At 42.0% G+C, this 6,625-nt stretch overlaps 1 long non-coding RNA gene across 1 annotated transcript; it reads left to right on the forward strand.

Annotated features, from left to right (window-relative positions):
* Positions 1–3,004: 3,004 nt before the first annotated feature.
* LOC139002303 (uncharacterized) lies at positions 3,005–5,019 on the forward strand. The gene is made up of 2 exons (XR_011470141.1): positions 3,005–3,099; positions 3,439–5,019. It is a non-coding gene; the product is annotated as an uncharacterized lncRNA (long non-coding RNA).
* Positions 5,020–6,625: the final 1,606 nt, after the last annotated feature.

The raw sequence follows: 6,625 nt of genomic DNA on the forward strand, positions 1-6,625 counted from the left end.
TTCACACAAGCAGTCAACAGCATTTTCCCACCTGCACCATGAACCTCACTCCAAAGAAGTTACAGCATCTCAGACATATTTCTGATTCAAACACACTTGAGAAGTCCCTCACTAAACACAATGCTGGCCACTCAATCTAAATCATCTGAATCAGGTGAAGAGTGATTCCCCTCACTCCCCACTCCCCTCCCCCACCCCCCAAAAAAGTAAAATCAACTCTAAGTCAGGACTGGAAAGAAGTTGGCAATTTATAAAAGATTCCAAAAGAATCCTAAAGCCTGGCTTTAAATAATCATATCTAGATACAAATTTAGATTATAAATATAATGTACATGTAATTTTAGCAGAAGAGAGTCTACTCTCCATAATATCTTAAAATCACCTCTTTTCACTTAGCACTGTATTGCTAATATATTTGATGTCAATACATTTACTTTTACAATATTGTTTTTACTGGTTTATTGTATTTTGCTGTATGAATGTAACAGTTGCCTATACTTGACATCTGGATTGTTTTCTGAGACTCCCTAAGACAATAATCCTAATATATAAAAACCCTGGGTCATAACAACCAGTAACGACGGAGGCTCGACCAACCGGAAGTCAGTCCTGCAGTCCTGACTGCTGAGGAGGCTGCAAATCAGGGCCAGAGAGAGGCCTGAAGAGAGAAGCAGGGACTGATCTGTTGCTTCTGTGGCAGCTTTTGATCAGCACTTGCCTCTCTCTTTCTCTCCCAGTCTGGCCAGCAGCCATGCCTCCATTTCTCTCCAGGCCTCCAGGGCTGCTGATCAGCCCCGCCTTTCTGATCAGGCCCTGTTGATAGGCCCAGAGACACTGACTGGCATAGAAACCGACCAATCAGAACCAAATCTGGGTCAACTGTGAGGAGCCAATGGCTGCCTAGGAGGCGGAGCTTTAGACGCTGACTGGCATAGAGACCAACCAATCAACCAAATTGGCCTGCAGAGGAGGGCTGTTGGGGGGAGATCAGGCGGGCAGGGGAGGGCAGTTAGGGGCGATCAGGCAGGCAGGCAGGTGAGTGGTTAGGAGCCAGCAGTCCCAGATTGCGAAAGGGATGTCCAACTGTCGGTTTAGGCCCGATCCCACAGGGGGTCCCCAATTGGAGAGGGTGCAGGCTCGGCTGAGGGAACCCCGCCTCCATGCACGAATTTTGTGCACCGGGCCACTAGTGATGTTATAAACACTCTTATACATTAAATTCGGAGAGCAGGTTTATTTGTTTATCTTGGGATTTTTTTTTTTTAAGATGTAGTTCTAAGTCTTGCCCACCTTTGGAAATAATCCATTTGTAAGAAAGAAAATCTTAAAATATCCTAATTTAAATGTTCCATTTATTTCCAGTTAGAGCTTCATTGACACAAAGACTATTACTTATAATATCTACTATGTGTCTTGTACTTTACATTCTTTACTTAAATCACCCAACAGCCATTTGTGCTGTATTATTATCCTCATTTATGAAATGAGGCTCAAAGAAATAAAGTAGTAGATGGTTAAGGTCATAGATGGTTAAGAGCAGAAAATTTGAATTCTTTCTGGTCAGACTTCAAAGTTCAGGAACTTTCTTTAACACCATATTCCTGAAGAGATAACATAATTCAATTTTTTATAGATCCAAAAGTATGTTAGGTGCAGTAAGAAAGATGACCATTTAAAACTGTCAGTGAATGAATTTGTAAAATGAGTAATCATTCACTAAAAATTGATGGAAATTAAAATGTTTAGTTATAAAGTAGCTAAAATCAAGAGATACTTCTAATTTTTTTTGATCCTGAAAATGCACAATTTGTACCATCTGCTTTGAGAGGATGCATGCTCAGGCTAAACTCCATGCTCTTTCCTCAGTGCCGGTCCCAAGTTCTTTGAAAAGTCTCTATTCATGAATATAACTCTCTGTTCCTATACTGTACTAGAGGCCCGGCACATGAAATTCGTGCATGGGTGGGGGGTTCCCTCAGCCCAGCCTGCACCCTCTCCAATCCGGGACCCCTCAGGGGATTGGGCCTAAACCAGAAGTCGGACATCCCTCTCACAATCCGGGACCACTGGCTCCTAACTGCTCACCTGCCTGCCTGCCTGATCACCCCAGCCTCTGCCTGCCTGCCTGATTGACCCTAACCGCCCCCCCTGCTGGCCTCATCATCCCTAACCGCCCCTGCCTGCTGGCCTGGTCGCCCCTCACTGCCCGCCCCCTGCCGGCCTGGTCACTCCCAACTACCCCCCCACCCCCATGCTGGCCTGGTCACCCCTCACTGCCCCCCTCTGCCGGCCTGGTTGCCCACACTGCCCCCCCCGCCAGCCTGGTCGCCCCACACAGTTTGCTGTATGGTTGTTTTATTTTTTATCTTACACTCCTGCAGTGGCCAAGGCCCAAAAAAGGAGAAATGTCTGTGGGACAAGCAGCTCATGTGATATGGTATGTCATATGATACTGTGCTCCGATAAGTAAGAAAGAACAATGAAGTTACCTATATGCTATGATTACGGCTGGCCAAGTAGTGACCTTGGTCTATGATTGGATTGGCTTCTTTAGACTTGGCTATGACGAGAATGAAAGAAATAACAAAGACACCAAAATTGTAGGAATACAAAAGCCAATTAAAGCCCTCCATTGGCTAACCTCATTACAAGTACCATTAGGAAGATGAGCTGGACCGAATATAAGGAGGCAACTGAAGTTGTAGTTCTAAGTCAGGCAGAGAACAATCTGATAGTATCTTTGCTGAAGACAGCTCCCCTTATCTCTTAAGAGCAGGAATCAGCCAATTTCCCTAGTTAGAAAGGCCCACTTACTAGGGCAAAAGTCAGGATGTGTGTGCAATGATATGGGCAGTCAAAAAATTTTTTTAAATACCATTTGTGTGGAAGTGTACGTGTGTGTTTCTCAACAATGTGTTACGCATTGAAACAAGTCTGATCAACTGCTACACAACACATAAAATAATCTGCTCTTTTTAGGTCTCTGAGTCTCCCCCATCCTTTTTGTATGATACCCTCTTATAAATTGGAGAGGAGAGCCAAGAAGCTGCCAAGCTTGTAGCATGGTGGTGTTTACCTCAGAAAGCAACCACATGGGAGGTAAGCTTGGCCTTCGCCAGCCATACCCTCTCTGCACTGTTTCCCTTGGTGTCATTAGAGCCTTCAGTCCAGCTTGTGGAATTAAAAGGTAGTGTCAGTGGGAAAGTGATTACTAAATAATGCTAATTTAAAATTAGGATACAAAATGACCCCAGGTATACCCAAATATATATTAGGTGTGTAATTATTTAAAATTAGAACCTTAATAATAGTTACTTCCAGGTAATGATATTTGGATAATTTTTCTTTATACTTTTCTGAATGTCTAATTTCACAACAATAAGTATTGCTTTTGTAATTATGTGAATGTCCTTTTTCCCCTCTTTTTTTAAAAATCAGTGACACAGAAGAAGATGCAGTTACAACAGCTGGTACATACTGTTCACCATCCTGAGAGGAGCAAACCTTTCAAGTGCTGTCTTCTTTTCATCAAGAAGTGCACTTCTTACTGGTGAAACAGAGAATAATCAATAGATCAAGATCATAAGTTTTGTGATGACTTCTCAGGGAAGAGACTGCCCAGGGTGTTTGGGGCTGTTCTGTCTGGCTCCCTGCTGCTCCTGGCTCGATGTAGAACTTTGCAGATTAATCTTGGTGCTCCACTGAGATTTTGTTATTTTTATTTTTTTCATTCTCACCGAGGCTATGTTTTTATTGATTTTTCAGAAAGAGGGGGGAGGGTGAGAGAGAGAAAAAAACATTGACGTGAGAGAGAAAGATTGATTGGTTGTTCCTGTATGTGCCCCTACCAGACATCGAACCCACAATCTGGGTATGTGCCCTGATGGGGAATCGAACCCGCAACCTTTTGGCGTATGGGAGGATGCTCCAACTGAGCCAGCTGACCAGGGTCAGACTTGTTATTTATAGCTCTGTTGACTTCTAAACTATAGGCAAACAAATATGCAATATACAAAGTACTTTGCTGGTGGGCAACAGAGAACACCCCCCACCCACCTATCCACCTACCCAAGGAAACAGCCCTTCATTAGGAAGAGAACTACTTACACCAACAGGAAGAATGATACAGTATCTGAGGTAGAAGATACTTAAAGAAGATGAAATCAAGCTAAAAGCCTCAGGGACTCCAGGCGGCCTGGCTTCTCCAGCTGCCGGAGCAGCAGGTTTTCCCTTGTCTCCTTCCGCTCTCCCCCATCACACTTCTCATTCCTCCAACTTGGCCACTGTTCCTCTGCCCCCACATCTGCACTGGCTCACTCCACTCCACTGATGTCAAATGTTAACCTCTTCTGAGAGACCTTCTCAGAGAATTCAATCTAGATTGCTAAAACATGCCCACCACAGCCTTCCATCTGGCTTGAGTTTTCTTTGTGTCACTTATTCTCATCACAAGTTTTATAAAAATACACTTAAGTTTACTTGTTGATTATCTCCCTTGGACACAGAAGCACGAGAGCAGGAACTTTGTCTTGTTCACTGCTGAATCTCCACACCCGGACTCTGGCATGTGTAGTCGCCTTTCAGTGAATAATTGTGTCATCAATGAATGAACAAATCGTCCCCCTCAACTCACTTGAGAAGGCGAGTTCGCGGCCGCTTTACCTCCCATCACTAAGTTGCAGTAACTCTGAATCTGATGTTGAATCCGTTTTTCCCTTTTGTGTCCCTCCCTCATCGTGATCACTGCCAGACTTAATTGTATTCGTGTCTACTTTGTTTCCTTCAGCCTCCCCATGGGAAACCCCGTAGAGCCTCAGCCTTTCCCGGGTGTTTCCCATGTTCTTTTTTTTGCCAGCTTTACTGAGGTTTGATTGACAAAATTTGCATATATTTAGGTTGTACAACATTATTCTTTTAAGGTGTACAATGTGATGACTTAATATATGTATATTTTTGTGGTGAGAACACTTAATATCTACTCTCTTAGCAAATTTTAAGTATACAATATTGTTAACTGTAGTCATCATTCCATGCATTGGACTCCCAGAACTTAGTAATCTTACAACTGAAAGCACCCCTTGATTAACATCTCCCCATTTCCACCACCCCACACCCCCTGACAACCACTATTCTACTTTCTGGTCCTATGAGTTTGACTTTTTTAGATTCTCTATATAAGATACAGTATTTGTCTTTCTTTGTGTGGCTTATTTCATTTAGCATGGCCTCTAGGTTCATCCATGTTGTTGCAAGTGGCAGGGGTTTCTTCCTTTGTGCACTTCATCATAACTGAAACCCGCTCTTCCCCATTTGGACCTCACCTCTGAACCTCAGAGACTATAACTAGTGTCCACGGTCAGTGACCCGGAGAAGCCCACAATGGCAGAAACTCCTGTGGGTCCTAATTCACCCACGATACTTAATTCAGGTCTCTGATAAGTTTTTCTCCCTCAACAAAATGGAACAGGTAGTCAGTCCTGCATTATAACCTCTTACCAACTCTGGAGCTTACTAGTACAAGCATGAGGGGAAACGTCAACATGCCAGGGACAGTTGAATAGAAATATCTTACATTCTGGATGACTTTACTGAATTGCTGAATTACCGTGAGATCACTTTCCTTTGGACTTCTTACGGTTTTAAACTACTGTTGTTGAATACCCCATTACTTATAGAGGGAAGAAATCCTGATGGGGTTGTGGGCTAGAGTAAGGATTTCTTTTTAAATATATATATATTTTTTTTATTGATTTTTTACAGAGAGGAAGGGAGAGGGATAGAGAGTTAGAAACATCAATGAGAGAGAAACATCGGTCAGCTGCCTCCTGCACACCCCCTACTGAGAATGTGCCCACAACCAAGGTACATGCCCTTGACCGGAATCGAACCTGGGACCCTTCAGCCGCAGGCCGACGCTCTATCTACTGAGCCAAACTGGTTAGGGCATGGAGTAAGGATTTTTTTAAGGATGGAAGATATTTGCACAAATGGAATGTACTTGCAGATTAAGTCCTTTTATATTTTATAGACAAAGATGCCTATTGTTTTTTTTTTGTTATTCAATATTGGTTTTTAAGTTTTAGCCAATATAAGAAAATAAAATGAAAAATTACTATAAATATTGGTAAATAGTAAAATTTTTATTTTCAGATTAGAAGATTGTTTTTCTAGCAAAACAATCTAAGAAATTCTACTTTGTTTCACTTTTCTCATCTATAGAACTGATATAATAGTATCTACTTTATAGGGATATTATGAGAATTAAATGAGCTAATACACATAAAATACTTAGAACAATGTCTAGCCCTATGTCAGTTTTCCATAAATGTTAGGCTATTATTTAAATAGTTGAATAAGGTAACTGGATACAAAAGTAAAATACTTTTTAAAAAAATTCATTTTAATAAATAGAATTTAAAAAATACATATATTTTTTGCATTTATTTTTTTCTTTATTGTTGAAAGTATTACAGATGTCCCCTTTGTTTTTTCTCTCCCCATTAACCCCCCTCTACCCAACACTTGCCCCTCTCAGGCCTCTATTATCTGTGTTCATATATGCATACTAGAGGCCCGGTGCATGAATTCGTGCACGGGTGGGGTCTGGCTGGCCCACCCTGATGGG

This window comes from Myotis yumanensis, unplaced genomic scaffold (assembly GCF_028538775.1).
Source record: "Myotis yumanensis isolate MYYU_CA2020_CCGP unplaced genomic scaffold, mMyoYum1.0.hap1 SCAF_1, whole genome shotgun sequence".
NCBI classification, from domain to species: Eukaryota; Metazoa; Chordata; class Mammalia; order Chiroptera; family Vespertilionidae; genus Myotis; species Myotis yumanensis.